Raw genomic sequence first — 18,539 nt, 5'->3', positions numbered from 1 at the left:
TTCTTTGGGCGTCTGAGACGCCGGTGTTTTTCTGGTATCCATTACTTCGTCTGAGGCGGTGGATAGTGCCTGCTCAGCGGGCACGTTCGCGGGCGTTTCGGGCCTATCTGCACGGGCAGTGGCCCTGGGTCCGGCAGGCCCGCGGGTCTGCTGGCCTTCTTTGGCAGGGGGCGGAACAGCGCTGGCTGCTCCAGCCGGGGGGGGGGGGGGGGGGGGGGGCTGATGGCGTGGCTGCCGTCACACTCCGTGTGACTTGGGCGGCCGTCGAATGGCGTGGCGCTGCCCCCCGGCGCGCCACATCGGTGTAGGACGGACTAGACTGGTTATGCATCGAGGAACGCTTGCGTGCCTCTTAGAACGATAGATTAAATTTGATTTTAAGTTCAATGATTGGCTTTTCTATTTTCCAAGACGGGCATGAACGGGAGTACGCGGGGTGATCTCCGTCACAGTTAGCACAGCGGGTGGTGAAAGTGCAGGTGTCAGATAGGTGCTCATTGGATGCACATTTTGCACAAGTGGTGCGCCCTCGGCAGGTTTGCGAACCATGCCCGAACCGCTGACACTTGAAGCATCGGCGTGGATTCGGGATGTATGGCCATACACGGAGTTTGCAGTATCCAGTTTCTATTTGGTCTGGTAGGTTACTTGTTCCAAAGGTAATGATTATGTGTTTCGTCGGGATTTGCTTGTCATCGCGCCTGATGGTTATTCTTTGTACCTTTACTACATTCTGATCTTGCCACCCCTCTTGTAGCTCGCTCTCACTAAGGTCAATTAGATCATCTTCAGAGATGACACCGCGGACAGTGTTCAATGATCTGTGTGGGCCCACTGATACAGGAATGTCTCCAAAAGCAATGAGTTTTGTTAATTTGCTGTACAGGGTCGTGTCTCGAATTTCAAGAAGAAGGTCGCCGCTGCCCATCTTAGTTACTTTGTAGCCTGGGCCGAGTGATTCTGTCAAAGATTTTGACACAACAAAAGGAGATATTGTGCGGACAGTCTTAATTTCGTGCTGACTGTAAATTACGTGGTACTTTGCGAATGTTTCTTTCGGCTGCATGAAAACGTTGAAGCTTTCATCGGTGCGCCCCCTCTGTAGTGAGCGATCAGGTAGTGAGGGGAAATTGGATTCCATAAATAAGATTGCTATATTCGGCAGGGATGGCCGCCACCCACCATGGAGCCCAACTAGGGGACGACACAGGACAAACTATTCCGTTCTGTGCACGCCAACGGTGCATCCCCACTATACCCAAGGCTGGATATAATGCACAAGGTTAACCCTTGCTGCCCATGAAGTTGAAAGTAAAGGGAAAATAAAGAGACGACAGGAAAGATTGGAAGTGAAAGAGAAAGACGAAGATTGGAGAGAAGGACAGGATAGGGCAACTACCGATTTCCCCGGGTGGGTCAGTCCGGGGGTGCCGTCTACGTGAAGCGGAGGCCAAAGAGGTGTGTTGCCTCCACCGAGGGGCCATAAAAGTCCAAACACCCGGTATTGACTGAACCCCCAGGATCCCCTTTTCCCTGGACACGGCTAAGCCGTGCACAGCAAGACGCGGGAGGGTCCAACCCTCATGTGCTCGGGTACGTGGTGTCGCAACACACCAAACGCCTACTGACGCAGACGCCCCTGCGGGGATAATTCAAGCGAGGCTTTTTATAGCGAAGCTGTTAGCCTCTACCGTAATATACATTCGCACTTAAAAGAAAAGTTGGTCAGCATTTTTAGCGCCGGCATCCGTAGGCAAAAATGTAGGCCGATCCAGGAGGTCGTCCAAAACCAGGTCGACCCACGGCGGAGGTCAAGCAGGCTTTAAGCACTCAGCAAAGTACAGCGAAAAATGCATAAATTCTTTGGAATCACGCATACCAACATGCAGAGGAGCATACGTTTCTATTAATTACACGCTGGAAACAAGCATCCGAACTACATAGTCGAAGATAAGGCGCTCCTGATAACAATTCGAAGCAGGCAGCGCTCAGCGCATACGTTTCCCGGTAAAGATTACGGTTAAGCAAGCTGCCGCGGCGACGGCAGCTTGCGACGCGGGTAGTGATGTCACTAGCTATTCGTATATAAAATAACTAGCCTAGCAACTGATTTAATTGTTCTTGCAGCACCGTTATGGGCGGCGGCCTGCAGTTAAAATTACCATTACTCCCATTACTACCATGCTCTAAGTTACCATTTCTACTATTACTCTAAAGCAATAAAGCATTGCATAGCCCCCTCATAAGTTGTGGTGGGTTTAGGGGTGAAGCCCCTTACGCCGTGGGTCAGTCTCTCCTCCGTCGTAGCCACCTCGTCTAGTTCGTGAAGCCATCACTATAACGCCATCACTATATCGCGATCACTATATGGCATTGGTGGCGCTCGCTCCATAGAGATACATGGTAAAGGCTATAGTGTGACGGGATATCACTAGATGGCGCTAGTACAGCATACTTGACGCATTAAAATACGAGATGGCACTGCGGCACTCGCTCCATTCAGATGTATGGGAGCGCATAGTGTGATGAGCAATCACTAGACCGTTGGATGGAGGCGATCGTTCGAGATGTTTCGATGCAGTGCGATGGGAGACCGCTAGGGGTGAGAGCTATAAAATGCGCTCGCTCTTGGCGCGCTTCCTCTTTCGCTCGGAGTCGCTGCGCCATATGGAAGAGAAGGCGGCGGAGCGGAGGGCACGGAAAGCGGCTGCAGCGCGCGCTCGCAGATAGAACCCGGAGGTGAGAGCCAGCGAAGTCGAAGCTCCACGGAGGCGCCGAGAAGCGGATCCCGACGTTCAAGCCCGTGAAGCAGAAGGTGCACGGCGACGCCGAGAAGCGGATTCAGAAACTGTGAGAGCCCGAGAAGCGGCGAGGAAACGCGTGTACAGGCGGGCGGATCCCGAAGCTGCGCGAGCGCGGGAAGCTGCTGCCAAGCGCCTCAAGCGAGCTCTGCCCGAAGGCGCAGACGCGCGTTTCAAGCGCGACTTTCTAGACAACAGTTTCGGCCACAGCTGCAATGTCTGCGACAGATTGTGGTTTGCCAACAACCTCGTCACGGTATCGGCCATCAGGAACGAGCAGGCTCGGGGCAATGCCATCGCCGTTCTCCAGCGCGAGTTCCCCGCCCGCAGCGGTGAGTATCCTCACCGCTGCCGACGGTGAGGATACTCACCGCTGCCGGGCGAATTTTCATGGAAGAGTCATGAACCTCCGGAGCTTCACCCACTCATCATCATTCCCCCCGTGGATATGCTGTGAAAATTTTTAACAGCTTCTCTGGACATCCACGTTCGCAGTACAGGGATGGCGAGTCAATTTCTTTGAAAAGTTTGGCCCGGCTTAGATGAAACAACGACCCTTTAGATAGTTCTATCTCCCTATTTTCTTTTCATGTTTTTTGTGTGTTTTTTTTTCACTGTTGTCTGCTGTGTTTGTGGCGCCAGGAGCCTACTGAGCCTTGCGTGGGCTCGCGTATTCCTCCAACGCCATGACAATCATGTATTGTCACAAACTATACTGCCAGCTACACCTCTGCGAATGCCACGCACTGGGCTAAATATGGCTCTGGTTGCGCCATTTGTGGCGCGACAACGGGTCTATCTGCGCGCATGATAAACATGTGAGCGAGTAGCGGCTTCCTCCCTCTACCTAGCGATAACGAAGTAAGGTGCGCAGGCGGTACGCTTGCAGAGGTGTAAGCGATATTAGAGTTACAAGCTTTTGTTGCATGCGGATTTAGCAAGCGAGCCCCTATGCCGACCGAAATGAAAGAAGTTTCGCGGCGAAATCGTCAGCAAACCTGCTCACCTGAAACAAAAAAAGAAGAAACGAAGACGTGTTAAGGTGAACTGAAGTGTTGCGACCAATTTTATGAATGTTAATTCGGTTGTTTTAATAAGCAAATCTCGCCTTTACAAAGACACATAATCGAAGACATGTAGCGCCATCTCACGTGTGTGTCTTCCTGTCTGCGTCCCCGTCTTCCGCGCTTAGCTCGTTCTGCATATTAAAGGTCGCAAAGTTTTCGCCCATAATATATCTGCCTTCTTCACCCAGCAGTACACCTGGACATATCGCGCAAAGCCTTGCCAGCTTCACTGTTAGTTATGTTTGGGACTTGCCTGTCTTCTCTGCAACTACATCTAATCGTGGCTATGTGATTGTCCTGGGGACCGTACAGTTCGCTCTATAATTATATTTCTACCTGTATTATGTCCTTGAAATTGCCGATGACATTATTCTGCCTATATTTGAGCTCATACATCTTCCTGTCAACGGTACAATCCCTGCTTTTCTCTGTTACAAGTTCAATTGCCACTTATTCTTCTCTTGTTGAACGCTTTTAACAGTTTAGCCACCCCGAAATGATCTCTGAGCTACGAAGCTTTCACGCTCCCTATGGTCTTTGGCAGGTCCTCTGTGGCGTGGAACAGCTTCCCTGTTTCCTGACTTGGGGCTAAAGCCTCAACCCCGGCTTCATCTACAGCTCCAGAAATTATTTTCTTTCATTGCCTCTGTGGCACCTTCAACCTCCTGTTCTAAACCTTTGTGTGTGTTTGGGGGCCATAACCTGATTTTTTTTTCTTTAGCCGAACCATCATCACATATATTTGTCCTCGTTTTTCGTGAGAGCTTTTCCCTTTCTCTTTAGATTGCGGAATTCTGAATCTAGATTTAGATTCAGAATTCACGGAATCGTCGATCTCTATACGCCTAATACTTCTACTAGACGCACAAGGTTAGGATCGATAGAATGTTTACTTTATTTCTTCTTTCCACTGCGGGCTTTCCCATGTCCGCTACCGATGACATTTCTGCCACCAGGTATGCATTACTAGCAAGCGATTTCTTTCCGTGAACAGCACCAGCATATATCTCCTCTACTATTCCTAAAGTCGACGCTATAGTTGCCCAAGTGCCTGTTGCGCAGTCCACTTTTTCTTTGAAATAGCTTCCCTCAGAGCAGATCAGTATAATTCAACAGAAATTTTACTAGAGGTCGACCTATCAGTCATTACACAAATAAAGTTTACATATTTCTTCTTCTGCGAAGAAGCCAGCCTTCGCAACTCAGCTACATCATACAATTTATTGACCAAATGTTTTATGGTAGTCTTCAATTAATGATTAATGCTGTTACGTTGCGGAAGTCACATAGCAGGTGTATTTACAATATATACAAGAGAGGCAACGAGACATAGACAAGATGGCTGGGGAGACCGATTCTACCTCAACACATCAAACAGTCGTGTTCTGACTGGCGCCACTATTGGTGGCGCCAGCGCCTAACCTAACCCCCGCCTGCAAAGGCGCCGTCTCGGCGCTAACTATAAGGGAGGTGAAGTCGCGGCAAATTAAGGTTTCAGCCGGGACACATTCACAACGTCAGTCGGGACACGCGAGTCCATCGGAGCGATCTCGTAGGTCAAAATTAATCCGGAGCCCTCCACTACGGCGTGCCTTATAATCAGTACGGGTTTTGGCACGTAAAACCCCAGAAAGAAGAAATTGACATCGCCAAGCTGATGCAATATCGTGTACGGCCCGGTGCAGCGCGGCAGCAGCTTTTCAGGCAAGCCGACGCGCCAACATAGTGTCCATAAGAGGACAATGGATCCAGGAGGAAATCAAACGTCCTGTTGTCGGATGTCGTACCGGGTCTTCTGCGCGGCCTAAGACTCAGTGAGCAGGCAATCTGGCGTGCCGTGTGAGCCCGAGCAAAGACGTCTTCATCATATTCAATGGGAGTGTTCGTTGAGGCAGGAAGCAATGCGCCAAACGGCAAAGTAGGGTAATGGCCGAACGGAACGTAAAATGGTGAAAAGCCAGTGGTTTCGTGACGGGGCGAATTATAGGCGAAGGTCACGAAGGGTAACGTGCTGTCCCAAACACTGTGGTCGTCAGAAACGGTACACAGACAGCATTTCTGTCAACGTGTGATTGAGCCGCTCCGCGAGTCCCTTTGTCTACGGGTGGTATAGGCGGTGGAAAGCGTGTGCTCGGCGGAACAGGAGCGAAGTACACCTTCAACAACGCGGGACAAGAAGGTGCGGCCGTGATGAGTGAGGAGCTGCCGGGGTGCGCCGTGATGGAGGATGACGTGATGTAGCAGGAAATCCGCCATCTCAGTTGCACAACTTGTGCGCGAAGCTTGCGTGATCGCGTACCGAGTCGCGTAATCAGTCGCAACAACGACCCACTTATTGCCAGATTTTGACTTCGAAAAAGGGCTGAGACGATCGAGACCGACGCGAAAGAAAGGCCGACGCGCCGTAACAAAATTTTGGGCACGAGCCGTTGGCTACGATTCGGTTGCTGCAACTGGTGACAACAATTCAGTTGGACAGGCTCGGGCCAATGACGCTCAGAACTGCATTTATCCTGAGGTCGTTTTGGACTTGCCTTGCGCGGTTAAACGATCTTAAACTTCACTTACCGCTTCGCCCTCTGATTGAACCGGATTGTGCCATCATGCGATCCAATTAAGTGGTCATTCACATGCGTGTGCCACCGATGGTCGGGATTCTCAGCTTTACGCACATTCTATTTCGTTGCTCTTGAATCCGTGTCACGTGTACATAAAACAGCAAAGCGGCAAGAAACAGCCAAGCGCTGTGTTGCAAATACAGCTCGAGGGCCGCAAGAGGAGCCAGTTTTCGACGACTATTATGTGGCAGCTGTCAAAATAGTCCGGGCGCTCTTTACCCCTCCCCTCTTCCCATCTTTATCTTGCGCACAAGGTGAACATCAACAGTGGTAAATGCTATCGCGCCGATAAGCTCAGTGACGCAGTGTTATCGCACCTAACTATGATCCCGCAAGGCCTTTGTTTGAAACCGTAAAAACCTAACAGTGCGTTTCGCAAGTCGTACCATATCTACAGAGGGGTCCACTGTTAAAGGGAACACCGGAGCGCGTGGCGTCGGCTCGGCGCCACCACCGGCAGGTGGCTGCAACAAGTTTCGCGCAGGCGCAGTGAGCGCTGTCAGCGGTGATTTTTCGTCGTCTGCTACTGTCTGCCGCCGCGCTTCAGATAGTAGAGAAGCAAGCCGATCACACCTTTGTAATGTTTGCCAGTGAGGGCATGACCACACACTGATAGCCAGCCATTGCAAAGCTGAAAGAAAATTAGACGAGGCAAAATATTACCAAGCAGGTATTTTTTGCCGTTTCAGCTTACAAGACAAACATGATAATTTTTTTACGGATGTCTCTTTGTGGCACATCTATATTAGAGAATACTTCTTCGTGTGTAGTGCCCATCTCATTTGTACTACTTCATATTCGAGTCGCTGCAGTGCGTAGGCTGCACAAAGAATCCACAAGCGCCTATATACCAAGCACATTAATTTATAAAGAGCTATCACACGAGTTATCGTTGAGTCATGGAAATCGACGTGCACAGTAAACATTTTTTGAGGCGGGCAAATCTTTATGAAACAGAAGGCAAACAAAAGACGGCATGGTCATTGCTGCTGATGTTAAGGGCATTTATCTGATTATACATCAATCAAGTCACTTTCGTTCAGTGGCTGCGTTCAAAGATGAATTACGCGAGCTGCTTGCTTCGCGACGATCCGAATTCTTCGGATCGTCGCGAAGGTGCTGGCGTCTACTCAACCGGCGGTGACGCCGAGTAGACGCCTCGCGCTCCGGTGCTCCCTTTAACCGTGGACGCCTCTGTATATGTGTTTTCTTTGTTCCTGCATTCAAATCTGCTCTTTATTTAATAACGCACCTCCTAAAGCCAGGTCATTCTTGTTAAAATAAAATTCTGGGCTTGTACATGCCGAAACCACAATCTGAATATAATGGACGCCGCTTTGGGCGGCTCCGAGTTAATTAGGACCACCTGAGGTTCTTTTTAACGTGCCTCGTGGTTGTTCGTGCCATACGGTCACCATAACAATAACGTGGGCCAATCAGTTCTCCTTGGTTTATTTAACAGCGAAGCTGTTTAAGCTACCCGTAACTCCGTTTGTCATCGGCGAAAAGCTGCGCCCAGAAATGACGTCCCCTCGCGTTGCCTAGTTGTTGCCAGCGCAGGTGCGCGCTCGCTTCGCCCGACACAGACACAACAGGCACACACAGCACACACAGCACACACACAGCAGGCGGGGGCTCCGCTGAGCCCCCGCCTGCTGCGTGCTACCCCACATGCCCCGTGACGTCATCGCGGCGCGCCTGCGATCACCGCCCGTACACCGTGCATAGCTTTCGCCCCACTTCCCCTACGACTTCGCCGCCAGCTGCGTACTACTGCGCATGCGCCGCGAGTCAGATGCGATGTCACGGCCAACTTTGCATGTGCTACTTCGTTCCGTATGAAAACCGGTGCGCGTCGGCGTGACGTAGACATGGGGAGACCAAGGGAGGTCGCACTGCGGAAGAATAAGACGCTTACCAAGAATCGCGATGCGCTGCTAAGCGAGACTTTTATCAGACCCAGCACGGTTAGCCGAAGAAGCAGCTGCAAAACGAGAACGGCGAGCCGGAGACCCTGAGTACGTTCAGCGGGAGAATGCTAGGGAACGGAAGAGAAAGCGTCGGCTCCGAGAAGATCCCGACGTGAGAGAAGCCGAGAACGAACGATACCGATCAGCTCCGCTGTGTCTTTAGCCTTACGCCACTAGTGCAAGCTACCGCGAATTTTTAGCAGTATTTTTAGCTTGGATAAGAAACACAGGAGCCATGAAAAACGCTGTCCCCTGGACAGCTCAGTATAAATTTTGTCTTGAATTTTGAGTAGCTAGCAATGCCATCACACATATTTGGATTTTACCCCCAAGACATGAAAATAATTCTACGAAGTGACCAGGCAGGCCAAAACAGAAGCTCTTCTATTATCTGTTTATCCTGCTACCAAATTTTGGATAGCTAGTAACACTTCACTAATGCAAACAACCTTTACTGGCAACACTTTCTTTCTTTTTCTTTCCTTTATTGAAGAGTCAATCCAATCGGAGACGAAGCGCCATCCAGCCGAAGCTCACTTTCGTCACAGACAGCTCTGAAAATTGACCTCGGTCCCGTTAGTGGCGCTGATAAATTAAGCGCGTTACCGTGAGACTACGACACTCTCATTTCATTCTGTGTTTCGTTCACGTCTTTTCTCGCTGTCTCTCGACACACACCCTGGGGTTAACATTTCGAAGCGATTCAATTCGATTGTGGCTACCACAATATTTATTTAATGGGACTGGGACAACACTGGTTTCCCTGTTTAAGCACACCTAAGAATTCAACGGTGATTTATTAGTAAATGCGAGAGAAATTCGTTAGCATTACGTCCCACCTGTTTGATGCCTTGGGTCCATGATTTAAACTAGGTTGCCCACACTGCAAAGAGTTGTTCAGGAGCTCACTCGACAAATCCTGCCAATTCGAGGAGCGAAGTGCAAGTGCTCTGGCCGTGGTCCAGAGCAGACGACCGTCAACATGTGTATAATCATGCGCGTGCGTCTAAATGTCGCACAAAAATCCCTCACGTGACCTGATCCTAGGGACAGGATCGTTTAGGGTCTTTTAAGAAGGCGCGATGGCGGCGTCAAATGATGCCGTGACGCGTTGGGTCTCTGGCCCATGCCGACCGCGCGTTGCTCAACGCTGGTTGTGTAATGTGTCAGCAGCGGGTTAGTGTTTCTTGGCGGAGTGTTTCTTGGTTAGTGTTTCCTGGCCTAGTATGAAGTTTACGATGCTAACACATAGCTTGTTCACGTTCTTTCGTTCTAGATGTCATTTGCGAGACGATCGAGTTGAAAACGAGACACATTTCTCTGTTCCTTGCGTGTGTGTGTGTTATAAATTACTTTATATTGTTGAAGTTCTGGCAGTGTAAGGGAGTACGAACGTAGCCCACGCGCAATAAAACTCTAATAATAATAAGTATATAAACACATTTCTGTGTATGTCTCAAATTTTGAACTGCACTTAAAATGACCATAACCACCCTTTACGTCTTATATCTGGGCTACGCCGCCTGTGTGAGTCAGCTACTTTAAGGCTGTTCCGTTTGTCAGACTGATGCATGGTGCCAGTTTATTTCCGTACTGTTGTAAAATAGCCAGTTATTGTGTTTATTCACTCAGTACAGATGTACTGTAGCTTCGCCGCAGTACAAGGGAGTTATGTGGTGAAGCATACTAAAATTGGTAGAGGGCCATTATCACCCGGCATATTATATCCACTTATTAGGTGTCCCAGTGTGCATAATGTGACAGTAGACGGCGTGTGCGCGCGTGTGTAATTAAGGAATGCTTATGCCCAGTGACAGTGGCCCATTTGAACTTTTAGTATGCTTCACCGCAAAACATTGGTGTACTGCGGGGAAGCTCATTATAAAAAAGCCGAATTACGCAATTTTTGTAGTTTGTTACACCGCGATACAGTGGTGTGATGCGGCGAAGCGCATTAATAAGAGGGGGGGGGGCATAACATCGTGGAGTGAAGCATACTAAGAGTGGAAAGGGTACATTTGCCCCATAGGGTTACAAGTGCTTATTATTTTCGATTATAATGTTATTTGCAAGTGCATTTGCACTCGCGGTGCGCTCTACTGCATGGCAATTCCTTGTAGCAATATGTTTCACCACAATGCGGATTCATGTGTTTCTGATTGCACTGCACATGTTCTTTATGAATTGATTCGTTGTTCATAAGTCCACAGGTACTTACTCTAAACTGGAGGGCTGAAGTTGACTGTGGAAGCACAAATTTTATTAAGGGGACAAGAGGTTGTAAGAGGATTGCAGCACAGCTTTTTTTTTTTCACGCACCTTTTCTGCTAGAAGCTTCCATTGAAGTTCTTCCTACCTCTTTGAGCCAGCGCATAGCGTATATAAAAAGCAGACACTGATTGAGTTTGGAAACATCACCTATGCTCTGTGCAGTAAGCTGTGCACAGGACGAGTTCATGTCTATCTATAGCAAAAGAAAATATCGCAGTTTCGCCTGAAAGGCGAAACTGCGATATTTTATTTTCGTAGGTGTTTGACCTCAACCCGAAGGTGCCCCCACCTCAATAGGTGCTTGGGGCGCCACATGGGAAATGACCGCCATGGGAGCGCCCCAGACACCACTTTATTTCCGTGCTCACGTTGGTTTCGACGGGAATTCAGGGCGCAGGCTCCTTTCCCAAGCGTATCACCCCTGAAGGAAGCCGAACGCCAGGCCGGGGTACGCTTGTAGCCTTTTGAACCAGTGGGTGCCCGGCGGCGGTGGGAATCGAACCCACAGCCTCCCGCAGCCGAGGCGGGCGTTCTACCACTAGGCCACGGCTGCGGTTGAGGCGACTCTCAACTGAAATTTATGTTGAAAAACATGAAGAAAGAAAAATCGCACGCAGAATAACGCATGGAAATTTACCATGAACCAACTCAATCTGTTTTCTATCCTAATGTTAAATGGTGCTTTATCATTTCGCTTGCGTTTTCTGTTTTAGTGCTTATTTTTATTATGCTTGTTGCACAGTAACCGCATGAGTGCCGAACTTGAACTTGAACTTGTTGGTATGAGATCTCATGGTTGTTACCAGCAGAAGAGAGGGAAAAAACGTATATGGGCTCGGAGGCATGGAGTGACCTTGCTTGTAGTCTCATGGTGTTACTCCATGAAAACGCTATGAGCCTCCAGATCAACTAGGAAGGGAGGTTTGTTAGAATTGCTTCTGAACTGTATTGTTCTGAACTGAACCAAATCAACAGTGCTCTTAATGAAAAATTTTGGACAGCACTAGGCTTGCACTCAGCAAAGGCTAAGAAGGAAGCATTCAGGATATGCGAAGAAATGGGCCTTTTGAAGCTGGCAGCATCACTGAAGGGGCTTTGCCTGTCTGCCCTCTTTATGGATGCACAAAGATAATTCCGCCTTTGAGGGGATAGTTTCAGGGGTTGCTACCTGGTAACAGTGTTAGGTGTTTAGTAGCAGAGAAGTTTGGCTTTGCCCACTCTCACTATACTGTTCCTTCTCCAGGGCCCCCTGTGAAGTGCCCAGTTCTTGGACGCAGTGTGCTTTCCATGCATGCATGCATTTTATTGCGATAGCAATTATATGGACACTTCAACCGGATTTCTGCCGTCGTCGTCGCCGTCGTTGTTGCCGTCGCCGTGAAGTTCCCTATAGATAAAATCTTCGCCGCGCGCCGTATGCCCGAGCGGAAGCGTGTGGGGACGCGCGCTATCACGGAGAGCGAACACACTCAATCTCCCACGGAGCAAAGCAGGAAAGTCCACGCGCAAGCAAGGAAGCAGGAAGCCAGCGCCGGAGGGAGCGGGGGGGGGGGGGGGGGGGGGGGGGCACTTCTACTTTGCCAACAACCGCGCTCGTCGCTCGCCGGCACCGTCTCTTATCTCCACACGGCTCTGACCTTTATGCGCCGTGCATTCGCCGCTCAGTTTCCGTTGAAGCGATAGACCGCACGTACCTTCGCCCGCTGCGGCGTACGCTTGCTGCCAGCGTTTTGACAGTCGTTGTCTGCAGTCATTCAGTGTGATCTATTCGTGTTTGTTTGTGCGCACTCACACCACGCTTGTTCATTCAGTTAGTAATAGTCGGGCCACATTTTCCAACGCACGCTACACATGCAATGCTGCCCGGATCGGCAGTGCAGCGCTACAGGTGTGTCCCTTCACACGCGCTGCCCACGGGAAGCGCTTCTCATCAACACCACCGTTTCACACGCGCCTTCTCGTGGTGATCGAGTCTCTCTTCGAGTCGGTCTACTTACGCCGCAGCGCACCTGCTTACTTAATCAGCTCATGTTTACTACAATTCATACTGCTACCAAAGCCGCTCACCTTACTTCGTATGACATTGCTGTGTTGCTATCGCATTCATTGCTTCGCCCTTAGGGCGAAACTGTGACATTTTTTAGCTCATAAATACGTCTTCAACCAAACCCAGATATGTCAAACCTACATGTAAAGAATCATTGTGTATATAAAACACCTGTAATATCCACTTGCAAGTCCCTGTGTGAAGTTTTTATATTAAGGGCGAAAGCTTTATATGTCTCATGGTGAGGTTTCTGTTTTAAGGTCGTTTCAAAACCGCGCCGTCGAATCAAAATGGTCCTCTTAGGATAAGAGGCGATAATTCGCACAAAACCGCGATTAAAGGTGGAAGAAAGATTAAGCAAGTGAACTGAAGTGATAATCCCCTTATGAACTACGACACAGCTTAATAGTTAAGACAAGATCACGCACAAATTATGGTTTACAGAGGCTATCGTCACTAATACCAGAACTCCTCAATAAGTATCCTGACATATTAAATCTAATTAAGTCTAGAGTTTCTCTAATTCAATTCAAAAAGCAAGTTAAAGCCCTATTACTATTTGAGCAGATGTGAGATGTTACTCCCTGAACCAATTCTCGGTATTAATCTTGTGTATTGCGTTGTATTTAATTGTGTATTGTGTAGATTTATTTCATTATGTGTGTGCATATGTATTAGGTTTTGATTCTCGTTCCGAAAAAGGAACTGCATATCTCTCTGTATTTGCATTGATGTTATTGTAGCTGGGTCGACCTATGATGTGTAATCAAAACAAGACTTGCTGCCTACGCTGTCAGGGTGGCACAACCTAGTCAGGCTCTCTCCGGGCCTTTTGTTGTGCCTCCTGAGCCAATCTGTATGAAAATTGTCTCGAATAAAAGAGAAAGAAAGAAAGAAAGAAAGAAAGAAAGAAAGAAAGAAAGAAAGAAAGAAAGAAAGAAAAAGAAAGAATAGGTATGCAGAGAGGAAAATGAAATTATGGGGTTTTACGTACCAAAGCCACGATCTGATTATGAGGCACGCCATAGTGGGGGACTCCGGAAATATGGACCACCTGGGGTTCTTTCACGTGCGCCTAAATCTAATACAGAGAGGTGAATTAAGAGTGAATTGATGATGAATTAAAGGGGTTTAGTTGGGTGATAGGAGTCAAACGATAGGTAATGACGAGATATAGTGAGCTAAGATAATGAAGAGTAAATGAGAGTGAATTAAGAGTGGATGAGGGTGAATCAAGTGGCGATAGGGTGAATTATGACCGATGAAAATCTGTACTTTGGAGTAGTAGAGCAAACCAAGTGTGCTGGAAGTAAAACGGAGTTGATAGAGTGAATGAAGGTGAACCAAGTAATGATAGAGTGAATCAAGAGTGAATCAAGGGGTTATGGAGTGGCGGAGTTACGTGCAAAAATATATCTGAGATTTAAGGGTCCAAGTGAGAGTGACTCAGCAAAAAAAAGTTCTGAGTCACGGTTCGAGTTTGGTGAATCATAGGATGGGTTACCTGCAAAAAACTTAACTTGCAAATGACTAAATTGTGGTTTCAGAATGATGATGACTCGGCAAAAAAAGTTGTCATCGTGTCATTGAGTAAGTGGCGCTCGGGCTTTCGCTTTCAAGTCATCTTCGCTGTAGCATAAGGCACCCCTAGTAATTTTTTCTATATCGAACTTTGTGTGATTTCTTTCAGATTCGATATATCCGGGTATACACCAGCTGAACCTATAGCCTGCGATCAAAAAAGTGCTATACATCATGATGCTCCCAACTCGTGACATGTGCTGTAAGGCCTTGAGGAACACCTTCGTTTATTTACACCCTCATCATACTGCATGAAACTTCGTATCATAAGTGCAATGATTAACATCAGCTGGGTTTCCAGAGTTATTCCTGTACGACTTACTGAAAGCTATCCTGAGTGAGTTTCAGAAGCAAAATACCACTGCCTTACGAGAAGCAGATAAAGCCCAGGTTGCTATAACCGCATATGTCACACAAAGTGAAGAGTACCACTGAGTGTACAGGTGGTTTACTTTGTATCCAGTAAGCTTGGTTTTCCCTTTGCACGTGAGCAAACTCAACTAGCCCCGAAGACATGGCCTGTGACAAACTATGTGCCAGATGATGTGGCCCCTGCAAAGCCGAAGTTGTGTGCATAGATTCTTACAAGCGCTTCACTGACCACACAGGCTACTGTAAAAACGGCTGCCCGTATACTAACATGCCAACATGAACATGAAAACGGCCACAAATTTGGCTATTCATTCATTGGCTCCAACTGCAGATGCAAACCACTCTTCCTCCAGACGTGTGTGTTCACAGGAGCTGGAGCTCTAATATAGCAGATAAGAACAATGATGTTTGAAAGTGTCTTTAGAGTTGAACTACATTCTGCAGAAGCAGTGATACTTGCAGCACTGGCACCTTAGATCCACAAATAATGGCTGGGCCAGCATGCAAAGAGGAACTATTCTGAAATTCTCAACTTCTATTATTATATTTATCCTTACCATGTATGTTAAGTGCAGCTGCAGCGGTAAATGATCAGCACAAGTGACCGGTGTCTAGAGCAGGGAAATTGTGGTACGCGGCGCTCTTGTTCCCGTGCACACTGGTATATAAAGTGACAGATAATTCATGTTTCAAAAAGGGAGTGCCGGGCGCTTCGTTTTAGGCGTGCTTGGGAACAACCGCGTCGCGTACCGCAGTTTAACTGCTCGAGTGATCGGTCACTTGTGCTAATCTTTTTTTCACTGCAGCTGTACATATCCATATTTTGAGCAAAATGGTTAAATGATGTCGACTATTATAGCCATTCCTAATCTGAAATGCAACAATAGAGCAAAAATGGCTAACAAATTCTAATGGGAAAAATGAAGACAAGCAGTGCACAGCCCTTTCTTATAGCCGGCTTCCTTGTACCTTGGGTTATATTTGTCGCACAAACCGGGTATGCTTGATTGTGTCCAGCAGCAGTTCCACAGAGAACACAGCCGGTTCAGACATGGTGGACGCCACTTGCATTCTCTCGGCCGGATGCTTACATTCGTTCACCAGCGCTTCCACCGTCTCGGGTTCTGATTGGCTGCGGCCAAAGCGGTCAACTTTTCTGCGCGGAAAAAATCGGTCCGGGCTTGATCCGGCGAAGCGGCCCGCGGATTGTAGCGGGCCGGAAAGCGGCCACGGATTTTCCTTGGCCGCTTTGCTGGATCTGCCTGTCCGCTTGCCCGCTCCACCTTCGGTGTGAACGTGCTTTAAGGGAGGAGGAACCGTGCGTGCGTCTTGACTGCGACGAACTATATATCAATAAAAGGACGTTTTATTTATTGGCACTACTCAAGAAACGGCCGAGTCAACGCAGCAGCGCAACGAAGCCAGGACTCAAGGTGTGCGGACAACAAGAAAGACGAGTTCTGGCTTGTCAGTTTAAACGCTAGAAGCCTGGTAAATAAAATTTGCTACCTGGAATACATTCTAGCCAGCTATGACCCACCCATTTTCAGAGTAACTCAGACGCGGCTATATTCTGACGTACGACATAATCAATTACTACCGCCCGGTTGTAAGATAATGCGGAATGACCGCGAACACCGAGGAGGTGGTGTGGCCATAATTGTTAAGAAGATGTTGAATGCATATACGTGTGCAAGGTATCCAAAACCACGAGAGTGTGTGGTGCAACATTAAAATTGACAATGCCTTAGTCCTTCTCTGGGCAATACATATACAGAGCGTTGCATGTGCATGCGTTCGGCGCCCCCACGCTGTCGTTGAAATGTACCAACTCGGCCAGGAACAAGCTTTGCTATCTTTGAAGAAGAAAGCATCTATAACTGCTTCGAGTTTTTCCGCCCTAACCGATTTCCTTAGGTGTATACACAGTCAATTTGCCGACGTTACCTTGACAAAATCTTTTACCTCCCTAGCCCTGCTCAAAGACGTTCGTGCAAACCCACATTCTGCATGCTTCGTAGACGCGGCACAGTACGGTCGATCGACCAACTTCTCGGCCGTCACGGTTGATCACACAGGTTCTGTTCTCCTACTCTGCTTCTATCAGGAACGCCACTCCCGCTAAGGCTGAGCAGGTAGCTATCGCCCTCGCTCTTCTTGACGATTCTAAGCAACAGATCTACACAGACTCACGAGCGGCGGTCAGGGCCTTTGCGTCCGGATCGGATCAGCTGTAAGCAACTTGCATTTTAGGTCATAGGGATATTTCTCCTCACAGATTCATCTGGTTTCCGGCTCACCTCGGATCACATCTGGCCTCCATGGCCAACTTGAACGAGATCGCCCACGCCCGAGCGCGCGAACTGACTTAACGCGCTGGGCAACCTGGGGGATCTTCAGACTCCAATGTACGCAGTCTTTAGGGACGTTCTCCTCTATTTTAATGAAATCATCAAGCATTATCAGTTGGGCAGGAGGGTCTCCCCCCTTGCTGACGCGAAGCTCTCGTGAGCGCAGGCACCTGCCCTCCGCATGCTTCATACCAGGTGATATCCTAGTCTTTATACCCACAGCCAGTTCATCGAAGCCCTTGATCCAGCATGCCCGGATTGTGGCGCCGCTTGTACGTTAGACCACATGCTCTGGCAGTGCCCCTCATTACAGGGTCCTCAACGCACAACCGAAGAGGAATGGAGCTCTATGCTCAGGAGCTCAGACCTTCCACATCAACTTAGGGCCGTCCAGAGGGCTCGCGACGCGGCGGTGAGGCTCGGCCTACCCGTCCCGACGTGGGAGCGGCCCGCTGCTCTACCGCCTTGAGGCGGTAGCGCTCCTCAGGACCTAAATAAAGTTCTCTGTCTGTCTGTTTGTCTGTCCCTACGCACAGTCGGCAGATTTCGGCACATGTAGCGTAACGTTTCTTCAATTGTCCACAATTTGTATTGATTCCAGATTATTGCTGTGGTGAAGCAGGCGATGCTACGCGTTGGTCCTCTTCTCTGATTAGCATTTGACCAATATCGTTGACTCCGATGTACAAGAATAATTAAAGACGTAAAAAGTATTATTTCTTCTTCTCTTTACTTTTCTTTCTGTAGTTTACTCGTTGGTGGAGTAATTGAAACGTGTTAACAAATACGCCAAGAAAGCCAGGGTCCAAAGTGCCAGTCAAATTTTTCGCTGCCAGAGATATTCGAACCTGATGAAGACTGGCTATGTAGTTAAAATATGATGGCTTTCAGCAGTTATACCCCGGACTCCTTTATATCATGTTTATGCGTCTGGGTAATGCAACACAAAGTTTCATCGTGGCTACTTTCCTGCTCCACTACCAATAACACTCGCCGTAGGAAGGCGTGTCATACTCCTAAGGCCGATCATGTCCAACACCGCACTCCTCTGGCCGTCGCTTTCTAGGGAGGCATTCTCAGGCGATACCTTTCGGAGATAGTTTCGATTTCGTGAGACCTCGCGAGACTCGGCATCTGACGCGTCCGCGTATATTGCCGACAGCGTTTTCGGCACTGTGCCAAGCTTGTTATCTCCGCATGCAAAGAGCATTGACGGCCGTATGCTCCGATGTGTCCAGTGCCCAATTCTCGCGAAATCGAAACTATCCCGACAGTTATCGCCCGAAAATACTGCCGTATGTACGCCTAACGGGGAACCGACAGCATTTGGCGGTACTACGCAGCCTCGTGACGACGACAATTTCATACATTAGGTCTACCATCTGTGAGATGAAAAGCCATTTAAGAATCTATTTTAGCAAAGTCTGAAGATAAAACTTTTCCTGACGTCATCATTTGTTT

The sequence above is a fragment of the Dermacentor silvarum genome, chromosome 11 (assembly GCF_013339745.2).
Source record: "Dermacentor silvarum isolate Dsil-2018 chromosome 11, BIME_Dsil_1.4, whole genome shotgun sequence".
Lineage (NCBI taxonomy): Eukaryota > Metazoa > Arthropoda > Arachnida > Ixodida > Ixodidae > Dermacentor > Dermacentor silvarum.
This window is presented reverse-complemented; position numbering follows the sequence as displayed.